This window comes from Dendrobates tinctorius, unplaced genomic scaffold (assembly GCF_039654945.1).
Source record: "Dendrobates tinctorius isolate UK_male_01 unplaced genomic scaffold, ASM3965494v1 ptg000031l, whole genome shotgun sequence".
Lineage (NCBI taxonomy): Eukaryota > Metazoa > Chordata > Amphibia > Anura > Dendrobatidae > Dendrobates > Dendrobates tinctorius.
The window spans coordinates 10,195,391-10,222,736 of record NW_027361699.1 but is presented as its reverse complement, the minus strand read 5'-3'; the positions used below and the strand labels follow the sequence as shown (position 1 = coordinate 10,222,736).

At 44.8% G+C, this 27,346-nt stretch overlaps 1 pseudogene; it reads left to right on the top strand.

Annotated features, from left to right (window-relative positions):
• Positions 1–27,346, top strand: part of LOC141086307 (zinc finger protein 592-like) — a 126,044-nt pseudogene that overhangs the window by 9,507 nt on the left and 89,191 nt on the right.

The window sequence follows — 27,346 nt, the reverse complement described above, 5'->3', positions numbered from 1 at the left end:
TCAGACGCTCTGCGGGTGAAACAGAGAAGCGGCAATAGGTGTCCGCTTTTCTTATGAGGTGTGCAATGCGCTCCACCAAGTAATCAAAATTCTCCATTTTCATCCTAACATATCCAAAAAATTTATCCGGGTTTCGTCGAAGGTCCATGCATAGTGTAGAATAGACCCCACGCGTCATTCTCTTGGCTGTGATGGGGTGGATCCACAAACGTCGTCTACGATGCCTGATGCGCTGCTGTCTCGCTCTCTCCTTCTCCAGAACAATCACCCTCCAACGATTTGCCTCCGCTATAAAATCCGCCAAATTCTTCAAAATATTTCCAATGACAACATCCATCTTCGCCAGTAACTTGCTCTTCTCTCCAACCTGCACTTTCTCCTCTACAACCTGTCAAAGAAGGGCTGTAGGAACATGCTATATATAGTTTTCCAGTAGCCAATCCCGTTCGGAAGGCCACAAGGGTCAATTTTAAAAACCGGATCCGGCGTAATCCGTCGAAAAACGGATAGAAAAACGGATGAACCGGATGAGACGGATCCGGTTTTGTCTGTCAAGAAAAAGACGGATCCGGCAGAAAACCGGATCCGTCACATCCGGTTTTACGAAACATTTGCCGGATCCAGCGTTCCGGCACGACGCCGGATCGCGCCTGACGCCGAAAACCTGATGTGTGAAAGTAGCCTTAAGGACAGCGGTGCGCATTTCTCGCAAGTCACACATGTGGTCCGTGTGTAATGCATTTCTTGGCGCACCCATAGACTTGCATTGGCCTACTACGGGCGTAGTACGCTGACAATCGCAGTATGCTGCGATTGGCACGGACCGTAAAATATACGCGAGAAATATACGGCTGATGGGAGCTACCTCATAGAGAATCATTGGTCCGTGTGCAATGTGTGTTTTTAACACCTCTCACTCGTCCATATTTCTCTCCAGTGTGACGCCGGCCTAAGAGAGTAATCTGATTGCATGGAAGCAGAAAAGGCTAGATCTGAGCAAACCCAAGGTATCGACAAAAACAGCAGCTTGCTTGGTTCATCTATGCCAATTAGGGATGCTCAAGAGAGCAGAAATTCTCAGGATAAAGTATTTTCCGGTACAGGGGACACTTTCAGTGATGTAGCAGGTACATCAACTCTGTCTTCATCTGTGCCACCTTGGCAGAGGATTAAACCTGTTCATTCTAAATTATCATCTTGTCTATCTGCTTTGGTGGCCTTGCAGACTAAAAAAGTTGCGGTGGTCCCTAAGGTGGAATCTTTAAAACCTTCTAAAAACTTTGATCTTTCTTTTAAGGAGGGGTTTGGGACACAGAACCACCAAATGTGTGTCCCAGAATCTACTCGACTTGAAGTCCTCAAACTTGTCCATTATTCTAAACTTGTAGGGCACACTGGAGTCATGCAAACACAAGAACTACTGTTTTGTTCTTTCTAATGGCCTAATTGTAGGGAGGATATGATAAAATATGTTTCCTCCTGTTTAACATGTGCACAGAGCAAGATGCCACAATCTTGTTCTCTAGCACTCCTTCAACCTCTTCCAGTTCCATCCAGGGTTTGAGGAACAATTTCAATTACTGATTGTTATCCTTATTGTGGTAGGCCATTTTATTCCAACTAAAGGGATAACTACCACTGAACAAGCCACAGAATAAAAAGTCAAACAGATATTTAGGCTGCATGGAATCCCTGACAATGTAATTTCTGATAGAGGTGTTCAGTTTACATCAATATTTTGGAAAAGCTTCTGTACAGCTTTAGGAGTTACTGTCAATTTGACTACTGCCTTCCACCCACAATCCAATGGCCAGACTGAAAGAACTAACCAAACTCTAGAACAATACCTGCACTGCTTTATTTCTTACCTTCAGGATGACTGGGTGGACTATTTTCCAACAGTAGAATTTACCAATAATTCAGTGGGTACGGAAAGTATTCAGACCCCTTTAAATTTTTCACTCTTTGTTTCATTGCAGTCATTTGGTAAATTCAAAAAATTTCATTTTTTTTTCTCATTAATGTACACTCTACACCCCATCTTGACAGAAAAATACAGAAATGTAGAAATTTTTGCAAATTTATTAAAAAGAAAAACTGAAATATCACATGGTCATAAGTATTCAGACCCTTTGCTCAGTATTAAGTAGAATCAGCCCTTTGAGCTAGTACAGCCATTAGTCTTCTTGGGAATGATGCAACAAGTTTTTCACACCTGGATTTGGGGATCCTCTGCCATTCTTCCTTGCAGATCCTCTCCAGTTACGTCAGGTTGGATGGTGAATGTTGGTGGACAGCCATTTTCAGGTCTCTCCAGAGATGCTCAATGGGGTTTAGGTCAGGGCTCTGGCTGGGCCAGTCTAGAATGGTTACAGAGTTGTTCTGAAGCCACGCCTTTGCTATTTTAGCAGTGTGCTTAGGGTCATTGTCTTGCTGGAAGGTGAACCTTCGGCCAAGTCTGAGGTCCAGAGCACTCTGTAAGAGGTTTTCATCCAGGATATCTCTGTATTTGGCCGCATTAATGTTTCCTTCAATTGCAACCAGTCGTCCTGTCCCTGCAGCTGAAAAAACAACCCCATAGCATGATGCTGCCACTACCATGTTTTACTGTTGGGATTGTATTGGGCAGGTGATGAGCAGTGCCTGGTTTTCTCCCAGAACAAGGAAAAAGAAGACCACTATGATGAATGCACACCACAATTGTAATTTGTGGATAGAAAAAGCTTTATTGACAACACCACATAAAAACGTCTAAAAACAGTGGTAAGGAACAAACCGCATGTGCCCTGCTCCTATATGCAATAGATAATATACAAAATATGCAGCAGCCCTGTATGGACCAGCAACCTGCAAGAAAACAACATGTGCTAGAAGTTCATATTATATACCCAGAATAGGAAGAGAGTCTAAACCAGAGAAACCATGTGATAACCTGGATATACAAAAAATTGTATATATAAGTACAATAGTCAAGCAAATTTAATTACATTGCAGTAGACCCAAGAATACAATATACTTCACATGCTGTCTGCAGTAATTGAGCGCTCCTGGAAGAACCAACACAGCCTCATAGTGTGGCAAGAAGTGCCATGTATACAGAAAATATGCGCACTAAATAGTGCCAATAATACCCATGTAATACCATGTCAAGAGTTTACTAACATGGTGACAACAACAGCACAAAGAAAAAAAAAGCAAAAAAAAAACTGCTGAACTTGTAAGACATGACACAACCCACATGCATAAAGGGTAATATGGTAGACAAAGATGGAAAGTAAAAGCACAGCAGTGCTTATGGAGATGATGCGAGGTAGTCTGTGGGGCTCATGAGGAATGCACCCTCACATGTAAAGGAGCGAGTCACCAAGGTTCCATGCTGGAGGGCCCAGATGAAGGAGACAGAGCACAAGGGTGGAAGGACCCAACGCGTGTCACCGTTACACGGACGGCTTCGTCAGGGGAAGTGTCTGGTTTTCTCCACACATACAGCTTTGAATTATCACCAAAAAAGTTCTATCTTCGTCTCATCAGACTGGAGAATCTTATTTCTCATAGTCGTGGAGTCCTTCATGTGTTTTTTAGCAAACTCTAAGCAGGCTTTAATATGTCTGGCACTGAGGATAGGCTTCCATTGGGCCACTCTGCCATAAAGGCCCGACTCGTGGAGGGCTGCAGTGAAAGTTGACTTTCTTCCATCTCCCTACTGCATCTGTGGAGCTCAGCCACAGTGATCTTGGGGTTCTTCTTTAACTCTCTCACCAAGGCTCTTCTTCCACAATTGCTCAGATTGGCTGGACGGCCAGGTCTAGGAAGACTTCTGGAGGTCCCAAACTTCTTCCATTTGAGGATTATGGAGGCCACTGTGCTCTTAGGAGCTTTGAGTACTGCAGAAATTCTTTTGTAACCTTGGGAAGATCTGTAACTTGCATCAATTATGTCTCTGTGCTCCTTGGCCTGTTCCTTTGACCTCATGATTCTCATTTAGTCTGACATGCACTGTGAGCTGTGAGGTCTTATATAGACAGATGTGTGTCTTTCCAAATCAAGTCCTATCAGTTTAATTTATCACAGCTGGACTTCAATGAAGGAGTAGAACCATCTCAAGGAGGATCACAAGGAAATGGACAGCATGCAACTTAAATATGAGTGTCTGAGCAAAGAGTCTGAATACTTATGACCATGTGATATTTTAGTTTTTTCCTTTTTAATACATTTGCAAAAATTTCTACATTTCTGTTTTTTTTCAGTCAAGATGGGGTGCAGAGTGTACATTAACGAGAAAAAAGAACCTTTTTGAATTTACCAAATGGCTGCAATGAAACAAAGAGTGAAAAATTTAAAGGGGTCTGAATACTTTCCGTACCCATTGTATGTGTACTTTTTATGCTTTGCTGCTTTTACACAATAAAATAAAAAAAAATAAACAATTGTTTTTGTCTCTCTACAATGGCTTGCAAAAGTATTCACCCCCTCACAACCTGGAATTTCAATTTTTTTTATGATTAGCATCAGTTCATGTAAAGAACATTCCTACAACTGTGAACATTTGGTTTTCTTTTTATTGTAAAGCAAGCAACAAATAGGCTAAAATAACTTAAAACTTCAGTGTGAATAACTATTCAACTCCCAAAAGTCAATACTTTGTAGAGCCCCCTTTCACAGCTGCAAGTCGCATTGGATAGTCTCTATGTGTTTTCCATATCTTGCCGCTGGGATTATTTCCCACTTCTCAAGGCATAACTGCTCCAACTCCTTCAAGTTAGATAGTTTCCTCAGGTGAACAGCAATCTTCAAGTCTGACCACAGATTCTCAATTTGATTAAGATCGTGGTCTTTGGCTAGGCCACTCCAAAACATTTCCAGGTTTTCCCTTAAATCAATTGAGCGTTGCTTCATCTTTATGCTCTGTCTCAGTCTCAAATCATTAACCCCTTCCTGACATCAGACGTACTATCCCGTCCACGGGACCCGGGACCCTATGCCCATGGACGGGATAGTACGTCTACCGCGATCAGCGGCGCCCACGTGGTGAGCGCCGCTGATCACGGCCGGGTGTCAGCTGATTATCACAGCTGACACCAGGCACAATGTGTCAGGGGCGGTCACGGACCGCCCCCGACACGTTAACCCCTTGCACACCGCGATCAAACATGATCGCGGTGTACCGGGGGTTAAAGGGAAGCATCGGCAGGGAGGGGGCTCCCTCTGTGCTTCCCTGAGCCCCCCCCCCCACAGCAGCGCAACGTGCAGCGCTGCTGCGGGGGGCTCCTTTCCTGCAAAGCGCAGGCATGAGGAAGCCTTCGGCACTGCCTGTGACAGATTGCTGATCTGTCACAGTGATCTGTCACAGGACAGTGATGTCCCACCTGGGACTATTTAATAAAGTTAAAAAAAAAATAAAAAAAAGTGTTAAAATAATTAAAAAAAAAATCGCCAAATAAATTAGAAAAAAAAAATTATTCCCCCAAATAAATACATTTTTTGGAAATAAAAAAAAAAAAAACAATAAAAGTACACATATTAGGTATTGCCACGTCCGTAACGACCCGCCCTATAAAACTGTCCCATGAGTTAACCCCTTTAGCGAACCCCTTAAAAAATAAAAATAAAAACGAAGCAAAAAATAATGATTTATTATCATACCGCCAAACAAAAAGTGTAATAACGCGCGATCAAAAAGACGCATAATAAATATCCATGGTACCGCTGAAAACGTCATCTTGTCCCGCAAAAAACGAGCCGCCATACAGCATCATCAGCGAAAAAATAAAAAAGTTATAGCTTGCAGAATAAAGCGATGCAAAAATAATTATTTTTATATAAAATAGTTTTCATTGCATAAAACCGACAAAACATAAAAAAACGACCTAAATGAGGTATCGCTGTAACCGTACTGACCCGAAGAATAAAACCGCTTTATCAATTTTACCGCACGCAGAACGGTGTAAACGCACTCCCCCAAAAGAAATTCATGAAACGCTGGTTTTTATTCATTCTGCGTCACAAAAATCGGAATAAAAAGCGATCAAAAAATGTCACGTGCCCGAAAATGGTACCAATAAAAACGTCAACTCGTCCCGCAAAAAATAAGACCTCACATGACTCGGTGGGTCAAAATACGGAAAAATTATAGCTCTCAATATGTGGTGATGCAAAAACTATTTTTACAATAAAAAGCGTCTTTTAGCGTGCGACAGCTGCCAAACATAAAAACCGCCATAAATAGTAAATCAAACCCCCCGTTATCACCCCCTTAGTTAGGGAAAAATAATAAAATAAAAAAATGTATTTATTTCCATTTTTCCATTAGGGTTAGGGCTAGGGTTAGGGCTAGGGTTAGGGTTAGGGCTAGGGTTAGGGTTAGGGTTGGGGCTAGGGTTAGGGTTAGGGTTAGGGTTAGGGCTGAGATTAGGGTTAGGGGTGTGTTGGGGTTCGGGTTGGAGTTAGAATTGGGGGTTTCCACTGTTTGGGCACAACAGGGGCTCTCCAAATGTAACATGGCGTCTGATCTCAATTCCAGCCAATTCTGAATTGAAAAAGTCAAATGGTGCTCCTTCCCTTCCAAGCTCTGTCATGCGCCCAAACAGTGTTTTACCCCCACATGTAGGGTATCAGCCTACTCAGGACAAATTGCAAAACAATTTTTTGGGTCCAATTTCTCCTGTTACCCTTAGGAAAATAAAAAATTGGGGGCAAAAATATAATTTTTGTGGAAAAAAATGATTTTTTTATTTTCAAGTCCGAGCGTTATAAACTTCTGTGAAGCACTTGGGGGTTCAAAGTGCTCACCACACATCTAGATAAGTTCCGTGGGGGGTCTAGTGTCCAAAATGGGGTCACTTGTGGGGAGTTTCAATAGTTTAGGTACATCAGGGGCTCTCCAAACGCACATGACACCCGCAGACCATTCCATCAAAGTCTGCATTCCAAAACGTCACTGCTTCCCTTCCGAGCCCCGACGTGTGTCCATACAGTAGTTTTCTCCCACATATGAGGTATCAGCGTACTCATGACAAATTGGACAACAACTTTTGGGGTTCAATTTCTCCTGTTACCCTTCGAAAAATAAAAAAATTGGGGACTAATTGATCATGTTTGTGGAAAAAATATGATTTTTTTATTTTCATGCCCTGGCATTATAAACTTCTGTGAAGCCCTTGGGGGTTCAAAGTGCTCACCACACATCTAGATAAGTTCCTTAGGGGGTCTCGTTTCCAAAATGGGGTCATTTGTGGGAGGTTTCCACTGTTTAGGTCCATTAGGGGCTCTCCAAAGGCAACATGACACCCGCAGACCATTCCATCAATGTCTGCATTCCAAAACGTCACTACTTCCCTTCCGAGCCCTGACGTGTGTCCATACAGTAGTTTTCTCCCACATATGGGGTGTCAGAGTACTCAGGACAAATTGGACAACAACTTTTGGGGTTCAATTTCTCCTGTTACCCTTCGAAAAATAAAAAAATTGGGGACTAATTGATCATGTTTGTGGAAAAAATATGATTTTTTTATTTTCATGCCCTGGCATTATAAACTTCTGTGAAGCCCTTGGGGGTTCAAAGTGCTCACCTCACATCTAGATAAGTTCCTTAGGGGGTCTAGTTTACAAAATGGTGTCATTTGTGGGGGGTTTCTACTGTTTAGGTACATTAGGGGTTTTCCAATCGCGACATGGTGTCCGATCTCAATTCCAGCCAAAAACGTCAAATAGTGCTGCTTCCTTTCCGAGCTCTGCCATGCGCCCAAATAGTGGTTTACTCCCACATGTGGGGTATCAGCGTACTCAGGACAAATTGCACAATTACTTTTAGGGTGCTGTTACCCTTGGAAAAATAAGAATTGAGGGTGAAAAGATCATTTTTGTGGAAAAAATATGATTTTTTAATTGTACGGCTTTATGTTATAAACTTCTGTGAAGCCCTTGGGGGTTCAAAATTCTCACCACACATCTAGATAAGTTCCTTAGGGGGTCTAGTTTCCAAAATGGTGTCATTTGTGGGGGGTTTCCACTGTTTTGGTACATCAGGGGTTTTCCAATCGCGACATAGTGTCTGATCTCAATTCCAGCCAAAAACGTCAAATGGCGCTGCTTCCCTTCCGAGCTCTGCCATGCGCCCAAATAGTGGTTTACTCCCACATGTGGGGTATCAGCATACTCAGGACAAATTTCACAATAACTTTTAGGGTCCTGTTACCCTTGGGAAAATAAAAATTGGGGTGAAAAGATCATTTTTGTGGAAAAAATATGATTTTTTAATTGTGCCGCTGTACGTTATAAACTTCTGTAAAGCCCTTGTGGGTTCAAAGTTCTCACCACATATCTAGATAAGTTCCTTGGGGGGTCTAGTTTCCAAAATGGGGTCACTTGTAGGGGGTTTCCACTGTTTAGGTACATCAGGGACTCTCCAAACGTGACATGGCGTCCGATCTGAATTCCAGCCAATTTTGCATTGAAAAAGTCAAACGGCGCTCCTTCCATTCTGAGCTCTGCCATGCGCCGAAACAGTCGTTCCCCCCCACAAATCAGGTATCAGCGTACTCAGGACAAATTGCACAATAACTTTTGCAGTCCAATTTCTCCTGTTACCCTTGGTAAAATAAAAAAAATTGAACCTGAAGTATTTTTTTTGTGAAAGTTAGATGTTCATTTTTTTTTAAATATTCAAAAAAATTCCTGTGACGCACCTAAAGGGTTAATAAACTTCTTGAATGTGGTTTTGAGCACCTTAAGGGGTGCAGTTTTTAGAATGGTGTCGCTTTTGGGTATTTTCTATTATATAGACCTCTCAAAGTGGCTTCAAATGTGATGTGGTCCTAAAAATAAAATGGTGTTGTAAAAATGAGAAATCGCTGGTCAACTTTTAACCCTTATAACTTCCTAACAAAAAAAAATTTTGGTTCCAAAATTGTGCTGATGTAAAGTAAACATGTGGGAAATGTTAGTTATCAAGTTTTTTGTGTGCCGTATCTCTGTGATTTAAGGGCATAAAAATTCAAAGTTGGAAAATTGCGAAATTTTCAAAATTTTTGCCAAATTTCCATTTTTCTCACAATTAAACGCAAGTTATTTGAATGAAATTTTACCACTATCATAAAGTACAATATGTCACGAGAAAACATTGTCAGAATCACCGGGATCCATGGAAGCGTTCCACAGTTATGACCTCATAAAGGTACAGTGGTCAGAATTGTAAAAATTGGCTTAGTCATGAACGTGCAAACCACCCTTGGGGGTGAAAGGGTTAAACGACTGAAAAAGGTTTTGCTCAATAATATCCCTGTATTTTGAATTATCCATCTTCCCTTCAACTCAGACTATTTTGCCTATCCCTGCTGCTGAAAAACATACCCACAGTATGATTCTTCCACCACCATGTTTCACTATGGGGATGGTGTTCTTGGGGGTGTGAGCTTTGTTTGCATGGCACCAGACAGCGTTTACCTTGGTGTCCAAAAAATTCAAATTTGGACTCATCACACATCTTCCTCCATACATTTGGGGAGTCTCTTACATATCTTTTGGCAAACTCAAAAAGAGCCTTACAGTTTTTGTGTGTAAGTAAAGGCGCTTTTTTTGCAACCCTTCCTTTAAGGCCACCTCTATGCAGTGTATGGCTTATTGTGGTCATATGGACAGATATTTCAGTCTATGCTTGTGAACTCCACAGCTCCTTCAGGGTTAACTTTGGTCTCTGTGCTGCCTCTCTGATTAATTCCCCCCATGCCCAGGTTGAGTATTGGTGGGCGGACCTCTCTTGGCAGGTTTGTTGTGGTACCATGTTCTTTGATGATAATGGATTTGATGGTGCTCTGGGGGATCATCAGAGATTAGGATATTTTTTATAACCCAACCCTGACTTGTACTACTCAACAACTTTGTTCCCAACTTGTTTGAAGATCTCCTTGGTCTTCATGGTGTTGTTTGGTTAGTGGTGCCTCTTACTGACAGACCATGTGATGCTTAGATTGCGCACAGGTGGACTTTCACTAAGCATTTGACTTATGAAGGTAATGTTTGTACCAGAACATTTTAAGGGGTTTCATATCGAAATGAGTGAAAACATATGCACATGGCAATTTTTAGTTACGGTATTTGATCCCAGAAATTTAATTTATGCATATATTTTTCTCACTTCACTTCACCAACTTACACTACTGGTTGCAGGTGCAGGTTGTAATGTAACAAAATGGGTAAAAAGCCAAAGTGGAGGGATACTTTTACAACCACTGTATATTCTGAGAGCTAACATTTTTTATTTCTCTGCTGAAAAAGCTGTATGGTTGCTTGTTTTTTGAAGGACAATATGACATTTTCAGCAATACCATTCAACTTTTTGATTGTGTTTTATTACACTTTTTGTTCAGCGGTAAGATGAAAAAGCATTGTTTAAACTACGTTTGTCTTTTTTACGGTGTTCACTAAAGGAGTTAACTAGTGTGACAGTTTTATAAATCTAGTTATCCTGGATACAGTGATACCAAGTATGTGTACTTTATTTTTTTACTTTAATATATACCTTATTTTATGGATCATAAGACTTTTTTTCCCCAAAATTTGGGGGGGAAATGGGGGTGCGTCTTATAATGCGTATACACCATACCGGGACCATTGCTGCAGGCCACAAGCTGTGATTAAGGGGTTGTCCGGCGGTGCTGCGGGTGCCAGGCAGTGCTGCGGGGGCGTCCGGTGCTGCCACGGGGGCTCTGCCTACATTTTGTGAAAGGCCTGGGCCCCCGCAGTTCCATGGTTTCCTGTGCAGTGGACTCCGGGAAAATGGCGGCCGGAGGGCGGCACATGCGTAGATGGAGATCTCGGCATCAAGATCTCGGGAGATGAGATTTCAGCGCTGAAAACCAGAAGCAGCACTTGACATCCGCAGCAACACTGGACATCCGCAGCAGCACCGGAGAATGCAGCGGTGGGCTACACATTGGAACACCCCCTCATTCCAGCTTGCGCCCCGCAGAATCATCTCACTCCTGCCTCCACATACAATAAGAAACAGCAAAACGGCACTAAGCAGGGTCTACTCACTGGTGGAGATTTCCAAACCAGTTGCTCTGGTGCTTGCATGAAACCACACGTAGTATCAAAACAAAAATCCAGAAGGAGAAAAAATGCAGCACTCTTTAACTCCATTAAAAAAACAAAGTCCTTTATTGGATCAGTTGGACAAGGTTAACATAGGGCTAGGTACGTTAACAAAATGCAGAGAAAGAACAAGACTACAGCTGTTTCGCGTTATACACTCTTCAACAGGTCCAGATCATCCCACTCCTGCCTCCGCCAGCAGCGATCCTGGCACCCCGCTTCACCGCATCCACAACCCCCGGTAAGTAATAAGACGAATGGATTATACAGTGCCTTGCGAAAGTATTCGGCCCCCTGGAACTTTTCAACCTTTTCCCACATATCATGCTTCAAACATAAAGATAACAAATGTAAATTTTTGGTGAAGAATCAACAACAAGTGGAACACAATTGTGAAGTTGAACGAAATTTATTGGTTATTTTAAATTTTTGTGGAAATTCAAAAACTGAAAAGTGGGGCGTGCAATATTATTCGGCCCCTTTAACTTAATACTTTGTTGCGCCACCTTTTGCTGCGATTACAGCTGCAAGTCGCTTGGGGTATGTCTCTATCAGTTTTGTACATCGAGAGACTGAAATTCTTGCCCATTCTTCCTTGGCAAACAACTCGAGCTCAGTGAGATTTGATGGAGATCGTTTGTGAACAGCAGTTTTCAGCTCTTTCCACAGATTCTCGATTGGATTCAGGTCTGGACTTTGACTTAGCCATTCTAACACCTGGATATGTTTATTTGTAAACCATTCCATTGTAGATTTTGATTTATGTTTGGGATCATTGTCTTGTTGGGAGACAAATCTCCGTCCCAGTCTCAGGATTTCTTCAAGAATGGCTCCATTTGGCTCCATTCATCTTCCCATCAATTTTAACCATCTTCCCTGAACCTGCTGAAGAAAAGCAGGCCCAAACCTTGATGCTGCCACCACCATGCTTGACAGTGGGGATGGTGTGTTCAGGGTGATGAGCTGTGTTGCCTTTACGCCAAACATATCGTTTAACATTGTGGCCAAAAAGTTCTATTTTGGTTTTATCTGACCAGAGCACCTTCTTCCACATGTTTGGTGTGTCTCCCAGGTGGCTTGTTGCAAACTTTAAACAACACTATTTATGGATATCTTTGAGAAATGGCTTTCTTCTTGCCACTCTTCCATAAAGGCCAGATTTGTGCAGTGTACAACTGATTGTTGTCCTATGGACAGACTGTCCCACCTCAGCTGTAGATCTCTGCAGTTCATCCAGAGTGATCATGGGCCTTTTGGCTGCATCTCTGATCAGTCTTCTCCTTGTTTAAGATGAAAGTTTAGAGGGACAGCCGGATCTTGGTAGATTTGCAGGTATGATACTCCTTCCATTTCAATATGATCGCTTGCACAGTGTTCCTTGGGATGTTTCAAGATTTGGAAATCATTTTGTATCCAAATCTGACTTTAAACTTCTCCACAACAGTATCACAGACCTGCCTGTTGTGTTCATTGGTCTTCATGATGCTCTCTGTGCATCAAACAGAACCCTGAGACTATCACAGAGCAGGTGCATTTATACGGAGACTTGATTACACACAGGTGGATTATATTTATCATCATTAGTCATTTGGGACAACATTGGGTCATTCAGATATCCACAATGAACTTATGGAGTGAGTTTGCTGCACTGAAAGTAAAGGGGCCAAATAATATTGCACGCTCCACTTTTCAGTTTTTGAATTTCCACAGAAAGTTAAAATAACCAATAAATTTCGTTCAACTTCACAATTGTGTCCCACTTGTTGTTGATTCTTCACCAAAAATTTACATTTGGTACCTTTATGTCTGAAGCATGATAAGTGGGAAAAGGTTGAAAAGTTCCATGGGGCCGAATACTTTCGCAAGGCACTGTAAGAAACAAAACCATTTTATAAAAAAAAAATTTTTCCTATTTTTCTCCTCAAAATCTGGGGTGCGATTTATAATCCAGAGCGTCTTATAATCTGAAAAATACGGTATATTTACTGGTATAATATTTTTTACATTTTTTTTTGTTCATTAGTTTGTGATTTTTTTAAAAAACTTTTTTTTACATTTTTTAAAAACTTTTTTTTATTTACTTTTTTAAATTGTCCCTCAAGGAAATGGTAGTAAATATTTTTAAAACTTTTTTTCTTTAATTTTTACTCCCCTTATTGGAATTTAGCCTGTGAAAATCTTGGTCCCAGCTGACAACTAGGCTTCACAGGAGGACTTCAGCAGTCTCAAGGCTGTGATAGTAATCCAATAGTCACCCGCAATAGCATCAAGTGTGCACGAGCATTGGCGCATATTCCATTTAAGTGCCGCTGCCAAAAATGTAAATGTTTAACATCCGCTGCTAGAATTTGGGGCCGTTAGAGACAGATGCCAGCTACATAATATTGCCGGTATCTGCAGCGTATGGAAGGAGCTCAGCTGCTGAGCCACCTTCGCAAGTGAGGACCTGCGGGTGTGAAGTCAACATCCTTTTGCAGGAAGGGATTGCAATAAGTAGGAACAGCTTTGCAGTCTTTCTCGAAAAGCTTCTTCAGGGCATTGTCAATAGACATAACTTCTTTGAATAGCTTAATCCTGATGAATCTAAAGTTAAGGGACATCCATATTCATTCCCAATGGTGCACTGCGATGCCATGTTCATGCAGTCCAGTATGTAGTCACAGAGTATCTAGCAGGGGTCTGAGTGGCTTATACACTGCACATTATATGTTTAGCCATTCAGCTGTGCACATATGTCTATTGATCAGGAGCGCAGAGTTGGTCTAGCTGAGATTTTGGCTTGTGTTGGATATTTCTCCTTCATAGTCATTGATCTGTTAGCTAGTTACTGAGAGGTCTCTTCACTGTTAAATACTGTCTGCCCTTTAAGGATTTGCCACCTGTTTTGGAGCATAATAACATTGTTTCATTGGTTGTTGTTTCCTTCTAAGTGAAGACAGTGCTTTCATTGTTGTCCTGCGCAGATTTTGCCACCTGTTTACCAGACCTCTGTGCTCTGCTGTGATGAAATGACAATATTTTATGTTGTTATCCTTATATCTTTGCCAAGCTTTTATAGCACAGCTGAAATGATAATAAGGGATCAGTATTAATGCATGGGTCTTTGACTCTAGACAGGATTAGCCTAAAATTGTTTTTTATTAGATTTGAGGAGGGACGGCATAAGGGTTATATTCTGTCATGCAAGACAATTTGTTCTTTGGCTTGACTGTCACTTAAATCTCTTAGGCCCTGGTGTAAATCTGTACCTAGGCCCCTCCATTTTTAATACACATGTATCTGGACTCTCTAAGGCTCCAGGTTTTGGTTACCAATGCGACCTCTTCATCCATAAAGCTTTGGCTCTCCAAGTTATATTGCAGTTGGCCCTGCAATATTATTTCCCACATTCTGAACTGGAACAAAAATGCAGCCCTGGCACACAACCCTCACAACCCTCACCAGTCCACCATTCTGTACATATTGTAATGTATTATGTTCTGCATACAAATGCATAGACAAGAGCAATCTGTTGCATCCTTCGGATTCAATAGTGGAGGGCACTATTAGTATAAAGTTCATAGAAATGGGTAAGTGTAGTTCTATTGCGGGCCACTAGATGGAGGTATATTAGTGGGCCTTGTTAGATATAGCTGATAGGAAGTTCACATAGGGTTAATTATAGGAGGAGCTGCTATGGGTTAAGAAAGTGTAAGCTGTAGGAACTAGTCAGAAGGGTAAGCACGCCCGATGAGTCCACAAGGGCTCTAAGCCCAAGATGCCATAGCAGTTACGCAATAAGAGAGGCACGGGTACAGTCAGATGGTTGCTGGATAGGACCAGAGCACCCGGGAAATTGCAGTTTATGACAGCAGCAGGAACGGAAAGGAATACGTGATCCAAAAGTCATGCAGGGTGCAGAATATTCACCATGTGGTAGATCTTAAATAGGGCTGAAGCTTGCAAATCCGGGGCAAAACGGATGAACGGGATCCCCTATGTCTTGAGGTCCTACAGGAGTGATGCTGGAGTACTGCCAAGGGTGCTACTACCCCGTAATGTGCGTGAGGATACAGAAAGCAAGAAAGGGAAAGTGCAGGAGGAATGCTGTGTGCACTGTAATGTAACTGATGTGTTCGGGACCATTGAAGAGAAAAGTAAAATCATTGAGTTGGCTTCAGAACTGGTATCTGTGTCTGCTATTTCAGCCCTAAACACTGGAACCAAATGTGCAGGAGCTGGGTCGCACTTCAGTGGAATCCCTGTCCATGGACCAGCAACCCAAACAGGTACGCAGGTAGAAGCTGATAGTTTTTCTGTAAGAGGAGACCAGGACACCAGATCCCCAGTGTCCTCAGCTACTACTACCATCCTGGCTCACTCTTACAAATGTCCACTAAAACCAGGCATAATGTTACTTTCATTAAACTGTCCCAACACTTAGTGTGCTGAAGGAAACTATTCTGGTTTTACATCACTGACACCAGAATGTGTTGTGGCACGTTTCTCCCCTCCATCACTTCACCAGTGAGTCTGTCACATATTCCCCTCCCTCTGCCCAAAGCCGGGGGTTTTGCCACCTTCAGTGGCTAAGCAAGGGACTCTGGACAGGGCATCAGTGTTCCCATGCAACCGCCCTGGCCTGTGCTTCACATGGAAAGTGAAATCCTGGAGCGCCAGAAACCACCTGGTTATCCATGCATTCTTCCCCTTCTTTTCCCTCATCCATCTCCGGGATGCATGATCAGATATTAGCCTGAACCTTCTGCCTAACAGGTAATATTTCTGGGTGTCGATCGCTCACTTGATGGCCAAGCACTCTTTCTCTATGATGGCATAGTTCTTCTTGCAAGAAGCGAGAGGTATAGATTGGGTGTTAGTCGCCATCTATTTCCTGGGACAGCACAACTCCTAAACTGACTTCAGAGGCATTTGTCTGGAGAATAAACTCCTTCGTGAAGTCTGGTGCGACCAAGACTGTGTCGGCACAGGACGAGCTTCAACCCCTGTAACGCCATCTCCTCTTCAGAGGACCATTTAACCATTGTCCACTTTGTGCCTGTGAGAAGATGAGTCAGGGGGGCAGCTATCATGGTGAAGTTCAGAATAAATCGCTGATAATATCCTACAATTCCCAGAAATGCCCTAACCTGCTTTTTATAGACTAGCTGTGGTCACTTTTGGATTGACTCCACTTTGTCCATTTGCTGCTATATTTCGCCCCTTCCAACGATGTAGCCCAAGTACTTCGCCTCCTCTTTCCTGAGAGTGCACTTCTTTGGGTTTATGGTAAATCCCACTTTCCTTAGTGCATCGAGTACCACCTGGACCTTCTGCAGGTGACTTCTCCAATCTGGGCTGAAGATCACGATGTCATCCAAGTAAGTGGTGGCATACTTCTTGTGTGGGACCAGTATCCTGTCCATAGCCCTTTGAAGGGTAGCTGGGGCTCCTTGTAGGCTGAGTGGCATCCGGGTATATTGAAAGCACCGTCAGGTATAGAGAAGGCCGTCTTCTCCTTGGCACTTGGAGACAGGAGAATTTGCCAGCAACCCTTTGTTAGGTCCAAGGTGGTGATGTTCCCAGCTGATCCTAGCCTCTCAATAAGCTCATCGACCCAGGGCATTGGATATGTGTCGAACTTGGACACCTCATTGAGCTTTCTGTATTCATCGCAGAAGTATCCCTCTCCTTTTGGCTTCAGCACCAGGACAACAGGACTGGACTAGCCGCTCTTTGACTCCTCAACTACACACAGGCTCAACATTCACTTCACCTCCCAGGAGATCACCTCGCAGAAAGCTTTAAGAATCCTATACGGCCTTTGGATCTCCCTCACACGTTGTTCAGTCAGGATTTCGTGCTCCACCACCTGAGTACATCCTGGTAACTCCAAAAACAGGTCTCAGTTCCGCTGAAGCAGCACACGGCACTGTTGTTTTAGGGCCAGCGACAGTGTCTCTGCCACTGTGACATCCTTGACCTTGGCTTCAGGATGGGCCAATAGGCATGTTGCTTCTAACGGATCCCTGTCTCCTCACGGTTTCAGCAGGTTTATGTGGTACACTTGGTGCGCCTTCCTTCTCCCTGGTTGGTGGACCTTGACATCACTCAACTTCTCGACCACCTCGTATGGCCCTTGCCACTTGGTCAGAAATTTGCTTTCCACGGAGGGGATCAACACGAGCACCCGGTCCCCAGGGCTAAACTATCTCTGCTTCGCGGCTCGGTTGTAGACCCTTGCCTGGGCTTCTTGTGCTTGAAGGAGACTCTCCTACACAATCGGCATCACCCTTGCGATTCGATCATGCATTTGGATGAAACGCTTGATGACACTTCGGTGTCTGCTTCCCAAGTCTCCTTTGCAACATCTAGAAGTCCCGGGGGTGTCGTCCATATAACAGTTTGAATGGTGAGAACCCCATAGAGGCCTGTGGGACTTCCCTGATGGAGAATAATAGGTATAGTAGGAGTCAATTCCAACCCCAGCTATCTTTCCCACGACCACCTTCAGCATAGACTTCAAAGTCTTATTGAACCTCTCCATTAGGCCGTCTGTCTGCGGATGGTACACTGACATCCTAAGTTGGGTAATCTGGAGGGCCTTGCATAACTCCCTCATTACCTTGGACATAAACTGTGTCTCCAGTGACTCTGTCACAGCAAAATCTTCCTACTCATCCCCCCGCATGGGGGTGGTCTTTTTTGTTCTTTTTCATTCTCTGTGTCAGAGACACCACACTACACTTGCTCATAGAGCCAGTGCACGTGTCCTGAGTACAGAAGCAGTGCTAAGAGTTACCTGGGGAGCAGGGCAGCAGAGGTGAAAAAGCGTGCTTCAACTAATAGTGTCAGAGAAGCCAGAGAACTCAGATTATGGCAAAGCAGAAGTCATGCACGGTACAGACCAGCGAGGTACAGGAGGGATAAACAGATGGGAGGTCAGACAAAGCAAAAGGTCATACACAGATATCAGTACAGTACCAGGGAGGAGACAGAGCGGATAATCAGGGCCAAGCAGAGATCAAAACCAAACAGACATAGGAGGTACCAGGCAGAATCCAAAGCGATATCCAGGGAACAGACCGAGTCATACACAGAGAATCAAGCAACCAGAACACAGCACTAACACACTCAGGGGTCACAACACAATGCCAAGGGCAAGAGTATAACTGACAGGGATGGGAGCGTCCTGAGGCTATAAGAAGCCTCCCCCAGAACCAGGGAGAGGCCACAATCATAGCCCCAGGTGTGCAGGTAAGCCTGCATCGGGATCACAACCTTTAACCCCAGAAATGCCAGTCATCAGCACTGGTTCCAAACATTAACCCCACGTGTGCGAGTCAAACCCGCACTGAGATCATGACAGTACCCCCCTCTCAACGGGGGGCCTCTGGACCCCCAGGCTTGCCCGGGTACTTAGCATGGAAAGCCCGTACCAGGCGATCAGCATGCATCAACCAGGCCGGTACCCAGGACCTGTCCTCCAGTCCATACCCCTTCCAATGAACCAGGTACTGTACCGACCGCCTTACCAACCTGGAATCTACGATATGACCAACCTCGTACTCCACCTGCCCCTCGACCAAAACAGGAGAAGCAGCAGACTCGGAGTCTCCCCGGACTGCTTCAAAAGGTTTCAGTAGAGATTTGTGGAAGACGTTAGGGATCTTGAAAGAGGGTGGAAGGCACAGCCTATACGTCACTGGATTGATTTTTTCCACAATCTTGTACGGGCCAATGAATTTGGGTCCTAACTTGGCTGACGGAATCTTTAACTTAATGTTTCGCGTGGAGAGCCAAACTTTCTCTCCCACCCGAAACATGGGACCAGGTGTTCGTTTCCTGTCCGCGAAAAACTTATACCTGCCTTGAGACCTGGATATACGCCACTGGACTTCTGCCCATGTATCTTTTAACCGCTGAACAGAGTCCTCAGCCCCCGGGCACCCCGAATCCAGACGAGAAAACTCACCAAAATGAGGACTGAACCCATAGTTAATCAAGAAAGGGGACCTACCAGTGGATTGACTCACCTGACTATTGAAGGCAAATTCAGCCAACGGCAGTGCATCGCACCAGTCACTCTGTCTAGCAGAGGTTAGACACCTGAGGATCTGTTCCAGGGACTGGTTAGTGCGCTCCATCTGCCCATTGCTCTCAGGATGGTATGCAGACGAAAAGGACAGAGACATACCTAATTTTTTGCAAAAAGCACGCCAAAACTTAGCCACAAACTGCACACCACGATCAGACACCACATTCAGGGGTACCCCATGCAACCGGATCACATGCTGCACAAACAGCCTGGACAACGTCTCAGCTGACGGTAGTGCGGACAGGGGTACGAAATGAGCCTGCTTAGAAAACCTGTCCACCACTACCCATACCACTGTATTACCCTTAGATGGAGGGAGATTGGTAACAAAATCCATGGATAAGTGAGTCCATGGCCTTTCGGGCACTGCCAAGGGTATCAGCTCCCCTGCCGGCCGGCTATGAGAGCTTTTAGAACGAGCGCAGACCCCACAACCAGCAATGAATTTTTTTATGTCCGAACCAAGGGTAGGCCACCAAAAGATCCTAGCCACCGCCAGACGTGTGGCTGAAATACCAGGGTGAGCACTCAGCTTGGATTTATGGAACTCCTGCAAGAGTTTCAGGCGAAGTTGCTCTGGGACAAACAACTTCCCCTCCGGCTTGGCCGCCGAGGCCTGCGACTGGGCCCCCTGAATCTCCCGTTCCAATTCAGATGAGACCTCTGCTATCACAACCCCAGGGTGAAGAATGGAGGACGGTGGCTCAGGGGGTGACACCGGCTGAAAACTGCGTGATAAGGCGTCAGCCTTGACATTCTTAGACCCTGGACGAAATGTAATTGTAAACTGAAAATGGGAAAAAAAAAGTGACCAACGGGCTTGTCTGGGCGTTAGTCTTTTAGCAGACTCAATGTACGACAAATTTTTGTGATCCGTGATCACCGTAACCGGGTGACTGGCCCCCTCCAAAAAGTGCCTCCATTCTTCAAACGCCAATTTGACCGCAAGAAGCTCTCTATTGCCTACATCGTAATTTCTTTCCGCAGCAGAGAACTTCTTGGAAAAGAAAGCACATGGCCTGAGGTTGGTTAGAGTGGCAGGCCCTTGGGACAACACCGCCCCCACCCCCACCTCAGAGGCGTCCACTTCCACGACGAATGGTTTGGACGGATCTGGCTGCACTAACACAGGAGCAGACATAAAACATTTTTTCAGCGTCGCAAAGGCCTCTTTTGCGAGCGAGGACCAATTTCTCACATCCGCACCTTTGCATGTTAGATCCGTGAGAGGTTTGACCACTTGTGAAAACCCCCGGATAAATTTGCGGTAATAATTGGCGAACCCCAAGAAGCGCTGAAGACCCTTAAGATCTCGGGGTTACACCCAATCCACAATGGCCTGCACCTTCTTGGGGTTCATGCGAAAACCCTCACCGGATACAATTAACCCCAAAAAGGACAACTCTTGTACACAGAATACACATTTTTCCAATTTAGCATACAAATGATTTTCTCTCAGCCTTTGGAGCACAGTTCGTACATGTTCCAAATGAGAATACTTGTCGGGGGAATATATCAAAATATCATCTAAGTAGATAACGACAAAACGACCAATGAGATCCGAGAATACCACGTTGATGAAATTCTGAAATATGGCAGGGGCGTTGGTAAGACCAAACGGCATGACTAAATTTTCAAATAGTCCCTCGGTCGTGAGGAACGCGGTTTTCCATTCATCCCCCTCTCAGACCCTTATCAAATTATATGCCCCCCGAAGGTCCAGTTTAGAAAACCACTTTGCCCCTGATAGTTGGTTACATAAATCGGGAATCAACGGAAGGGGGTACGTATTCCGTACAGTAATTTGATTAAGCTCCCGGAAGTCGAGACAGGGACGTAACCCGCCATCTTTTTTCTTTACAAAAAAGAAACCTGCCGCCACAGGTGAGACTGAAGGACGTATGTGTCCTTTGCGCAGACTTTCAGTAATGTACTCCTTCATAGCCAAGCGCTCAGGACCGGACAAATTAAACAGACGGGCTTTGGGTAATTTAGCCCCCGGGACCAGCTCAATAGCGCAGTCAAAGGGTCTATGTGGCGGTAACGTCTCGGCCTCGCTTTCGGAGAATACATCTTCGAAGTCCTTCAGGCATTCCGGAATACCTTCCAGCTCGACAGATGATACAGACACAGATTTAACAGGTTCAACCAGCAGTGCGGATTTATCATACAACTCAAAATCATTAAACCCCCATTGTACAATCTCCCCCGTTTTCCAGTTAATAACTGGGTTATGGTGTTGTAACCAGGGCATGCCCAACACCAACCCTGCAGGTAGATTGTCCAGCACAAAACAACTTATGTTTTTCACATGAGTAGCGCCCACTCTGAGCGAAAACACATCAGACATAAAGCGAATTCCCTCCTTAGTGAGGGGAGATGAGTCAATGGCCATCACCTTGATCGGAACCTTGAGCCTAACTGTCCCTATCTTGCAGTGTGTGACCAATTGGGAGTCAATAAGATTAATAGATGATCCGCAGTCCACGAAGGCTGTAGAGGAAAAAGAACTACCATCCACAAACAGTTCCACAGGCAGTACTACTTTAGAAAACGAGGAAAATGGTACCTGAGGGTCTGAGCAGCCTCCCCGTTGACTACCCAGACCTAGTCGTTTCCCGCCGACCGGGTTTGAAGACGGGCAATTCGGGCACTCCCTTTTCCAATGTCCCGTTTTACCGCAGTAAAAGCATAACTGCTTGTCCTTCCGGCGTTTCCTCTCCGTATCCTTCAGGGAGAGGGCGCCTACATCCATGGGCTCAGGGGCAGTCTCTTTTCCACTGGGGAATAATGGAGTATCCACCTGCATCACCCCTCTGGCCCGCAGCCTGCGGTCCATCCGGACGGCCTGGGTCATGGCGTCCTCGAGAGAGTTAGGTGGGGGATGTAACACCAAGGCATCCTGCAGCCGCTCGGACAAGCCTCTGCGAAAGAGTCCTCGGAGTGCAGCGTCGCTCCAAGAGACCTCTGCCACCCAGCGGCGGAACTCAGAACAAAACCACTCAGCTGAGTGTTTCCCCTGACAGACACTCATCACCATGTCCTCTGCCAATCGCACTCGGTCAGGTTCATCATAAATGTGCCCAAGGGCCTCAAAGAATGCGTTCACTGACATACGTTCAGGAGCAGAGGAAGACAGTGAGAAAGCCCATGCTTGCGGAGCCCCCCGAAGTAGGGAAATAATGACCCCCACCCTCTGGAACTCATCCCTGGAGGAGCGGGGCCTTAGAGAAAAAAAAAGCTTGCATCCTTCTCTGAAAGACCTGAACTCCTTTTTATCCCCGGAGAAAAGGTCTGGTAATTTGACCGGAGATTCAGGGGATGCTAATGACACATCCCTACCCCCAGAACCAGAAGCCCCTGCATCGACAGCCCCCTGCACAGTAACCACCAACTGTTGCTGGGTCTGGGCCATCGTGCGTTGTTCCACATTGAGCTTATGGAAGATTTGGGTCAGGTGCTTGACCTGATCAGCCAAGGCTTGTATGGGATCCATGAGGATAACACACACTTTTTTTTTTCTTCAGAAAAAAAAAAATAAAAACTGAATTGGTCAGTTATAATGTCAGAGACAGCGCACTGCACTTGCTCATAGAGCCAGTGCACGTGTCCTGAGTACAGAAGCAGTGCTAAGAGTTACCTGGGGAGCAGGGCAGCAGAGGTGACAAAGCGTGCTTCAACTAATAGTGTCAGAGAAGCCAGAGAACTCAGATTATGGCAAAGCAGAAGTCATGCACGGTACAGACCAGCGAGGTACAGGAGGGATAAACAGATGGGAGGTCAGACAAAGCAAAAGGTCATACACAGATATCAGTACAGTACCAGGGAGGAGACAGAGCGGATAATCAGGGCCAAGCAGAGATCAAAACCAAACAGACATAGGAGGTACCAGGCAGAATCCAAAGCGATATCCAGGGAACAGACCGAGTCATACACAGAGAATCAAGCAACCAGAACACAGCACTAACACACTCAGGGGTCACCACACAATGCCAAGGGCAAGAGTATAACTGACAGGGATGGGAGCGTCCTGAGGCTATAAGAAGCCTCCCCCAGAACCAGGGAGAGGCCACAATCATAGCCCCAGGTGTGCAGGTAAGCCTGCATCGGGATCACAACCTTTAACCCCAGAAATGCCAGTCATCAGCACTGGTTCCAAACATTAACCCCACGTGTGCGAGTCAAACCCGCACTGAGATCATGACACTCTGGTCCTCTACCAGAGGCTTGGGAGTTTGAGGGTTCTGCACAGGATTTTAGTTGTTCCCAGCATTGCACTTTTCTGGACAGAGAGTTCAGATGATGCTCCTCGGATCTGTTATAGCCATTTTCCTAACTTAGGGGTCACTACTCCAAGTGCTTCTATCACCACTGGAATCACTGTTGTCTTCACCTTCCATATCTTCTCTAGTTCTCCTTTGAGGTCCTGGTTTTTCTCCAGCTTCTCATATTCCCTCTTTCTGACGTTGCTGTCACTGGCACTCCCACATATATTATCATTGCTGTCTTCTTATCCTTGTCTACTATCACAATGTCTCATTGGTTAGCCAACACCTGCTTATCCATCATGATCTTGAAGTCCCTTTCATTCTCCACCACTTTTTCTGGGGTCTTCCACCTGGACTTAGGGGAACTTATCCCATATGCTGTGCAGATGTTCCTGTAAACAATTCCCGCTACTTGGTTGTGGCATTCGATATATGCTTTTCCTGCTTGCATTTTGCATCCTGTCACTGTGTATTGGACTGTTTCTGAGGTTTCTTTGCATAGTCTGTACCTTGGGTCTTATCTTGAGTGGTAGATTCCTGCTTCTATGGATCTGGTACTTAGTGCTTGCTCTTCTGCCGCTATGATTAGTGCCTCTGTGCTGTCTCGGAGTCCAGCTTTCTCCAGACATTGGTAGGATTTCTCCATGCCAACCAACTCCATTATCTGTCGATGGTGCATTCCATGCAGCGGCTTGTCTTGCCATCGCACTTCATGTTCCTGTTCTTCCTTCCAGATCAGTTGTTGCTGCCTTAGGCTTTCTCTCAGCATCTCATCCTTTGGTGCCATTTTTCTGATGTATTCCTGGATACTCCTTGTTTCATATGTGATGGTGGCTTGGATGTTTATCAAGCCTCTGTAACAAGGGCCACTGGGGTGGTAGTACAGACCGAGCTCACCCACTAATCACAGTCTGTAGACATGCAATCTGGGATGGATTCAGTCTTTCCCCCAAACAGAGTTACCTGTTCTCCTCGGGCAACTGCAGTCTGGGCAATTTGGAGTCCAGAGATGCAGCTGTATTCCAACAGGAAAAATGTAACTTTTATTGAACAGAGGATAAAGGATGGACATAAAAGGCAATTTCCAACTCTGGATTTCCTTCTCTCGCCCTGACATTTGCTGCAGTCTTACCCACAACGGCCACAGCAGCCAAGGATCACAGTCTTCCAACTGCTGGAATCTGGGCCCCTGAGACCCCTTCAGCATAGGCCCCTCCAGAGTCCAGAGGGCCTGTGTTGCAGTCCTTTTAATCCTTGGTGCTTAGCCCTCAGTCCTCTGTAGTATCTGGGACCACTCTTGAATCCTTTCAGGTTGCTCTGAGTCCTTAAAGTCTTTAGTTCCTAGTCATTAGCCCAGGGCAACAGACCTCTTTCATCTGGAGGGTCTGGCAGTGCCCCATCTGTAAATCTCATCTGCCCTGGTCAAAGACCCCAGTATTTCTGAGGTAGCTGCAGCTTCCTTTCTCCTTGTGGCTGCAAACTCAACCCACAACTGTTAACTATTGCTGTCCCTGAGCTAGCAACAGTACACAACAACATATATACATATACAAATGGCAGATTACAGCAGATTAAAGGAGAACACATAACAACATATATACAGTGGGGCAAAAAAGTATTTAGTCAGTCAGCAATAGTGCAAGTTCCACCACTTAAAAAGATGAGAGGCGTCTGTAATTTACATCATAGGTAGACCTCAACTATGGGAGACAAACTGAGAAAAAAAAAATCCAGAAAATCACATTGTCTGTTTTTTTTTCATTTTATTTGCATATTATGGTGGAAAATAAGTGTTTGGTCAGAAACAAAATTTAATCTCAATACTTTGTGATATATCCTTTGTTGGCAATGACAGAGGTCAAACGTTTTCTGTAAGTCTTCACAAGGTTGCCACACACAGTTGTTGGTATGTTGGCCCATTCCTCCATGCAGATCTCCTCTAGAGCAGTGATGTTTTTGGCTTTTCGCTTGGCAACACGGACTTTCAACTCCCTCCAAAGGTTTTCTATAGGGTTGAGATCTGGAGACTGGCTAGGCCACTCCAGGACCTTGAAATGCTTCTTACGAAGCCACTCCTTCATTGCCCTGGTGGTGTGCTTTGGATCATTGTCATGTTGAAAGACCCAGCCACGTTTCATCTTCAATGCCCTTGCTGATGGAAGGAGGTTTGCACTCAAAATCTCACGATACATGGCCCCATTCATTCTTTCATGTACCCGGATCAGTCGTCCTGGCCCCTTTGCAGAGAAACAGCCCCAAAGCATGATGTTTCCACCACCATGCTTTACAGTAGGTATGGTGTTTGATGGATGCAACTCAGTATTCTTTTTCCTCCAAACACGACAAGTTGTGTTTCTACCAAACAGTTCCAGTTTGGTTTCATCAGACCATAGGACATTCTCCCAAAACTCCTCTGGATCATCCAAATGCTCTCTAGCAAACTTCAGACGGGCCCGGACATGTACAGGCTTAAGCAGTGGGACACGTCTGGCACTGCAGGATCTGAGTCCATGGTGGCGTAGTGTGTTACTTATGGTAGGCCTTGTTACATTGGTCCCAGCTCTCTGCAGTTCATTCACTAGGTCCCCCCGCGTGGTTCTGGGATTTTTGCTCACCATTCTTGTGATCATTCTGACCCCACGGGGTGGGATTTTGCGTGGAGCACCAGATCGAGGGAGGTTATCAGTGGTCTTGTATGTCTTCCATTTCCTAATTATTGCTCCCACAGTTGATTTCTTCACTCCAAGCTGGTTGGCTATTGCAGATTCAGTCTTCCCAGCCTGGTGCAGGGCTACAATTTTGTTTCCTTTGACAGCTCTTTGGTCTTCACCATAGTGGAGTTTGGAGTCAGACTGTTTGAGGGTGTGCACAGGTGTCTTTTTATACTGATAACAAGTTTAAACAGGTGCCATTACTACAGGTAATGAGTGGAGGAAAGAGGAGACTCTTAAAGAAGAAGTTACAGGTCTGTGAGAGCCAGAAATCTTGATTGCTTGTTTCTGACCAAATACTTATTTTCCACCATAATATGCAAATAAAATGAAAAAAAAACAGACAATGTGATTTTCTGGATTTTTTTTTCTCAGTTTGTCTCCCATAGTTGAGGTCTACCTATGATGTAAATTACAGACGCCTCTCATCTTTTTAAGTGGTGGAACTTGCACTATTGCTGACTGACTAAATACTTTTTTGCCCCACTGTACATAGGTACAGAAACACCTTCATTACTTAAAGTGCACAGTGTTCATATGGCAGAAGGAGGGGGTCCAACTGAGGGGACCGGCCTTCCCCTGACACCTCGACCACCCTCATTTCTGTTGGTATACAATCATTGGGAGCTAGACTTAGGGTGGAGACCTCCATGCATTGTGAGGAGCTTTCGTGTCTTCACATCTGCAGCTTAAATCTCTTTTTTGGCCAGCACACTATGCAACAGGGTATCTGATAACTGGCAGGGCATATGTAATGATGGCACAGATTTTATTCTATTCATTGAACTGGCTCTTCAGGACTTGTCTTACCCTTTGATGGTATTTGGATGTTGCTGCCTTCCTTGCCTCCTCATCATGGTTACCATATCCCTGTCGGATGCCGAGGTACTTGTAGCATGTCTGTACATCTGCTATGTATCCTGCTGGTAATTCCACTCCATCAGTCTTGACTACCTTGCCTCTCTTTATTACCAATCGGCTGCACTTCTCCAGTCCAAAGGCCATCCCGTTGGTTTCGCTGTAGGTGGATCAATGAATCAATGTCGTTTGTTTTTCACACACAGCTTGATGTCATCCATGTAGAGGAGGTGGCTGATGGTGCTTCCACTCTTGAACTTGTATCCATAGCCAAACTCTGTAATTATCTGACTGAGGGGGTTCAAGCCTTTGAAGAACAGCAATGGGGACAGTGCATCACC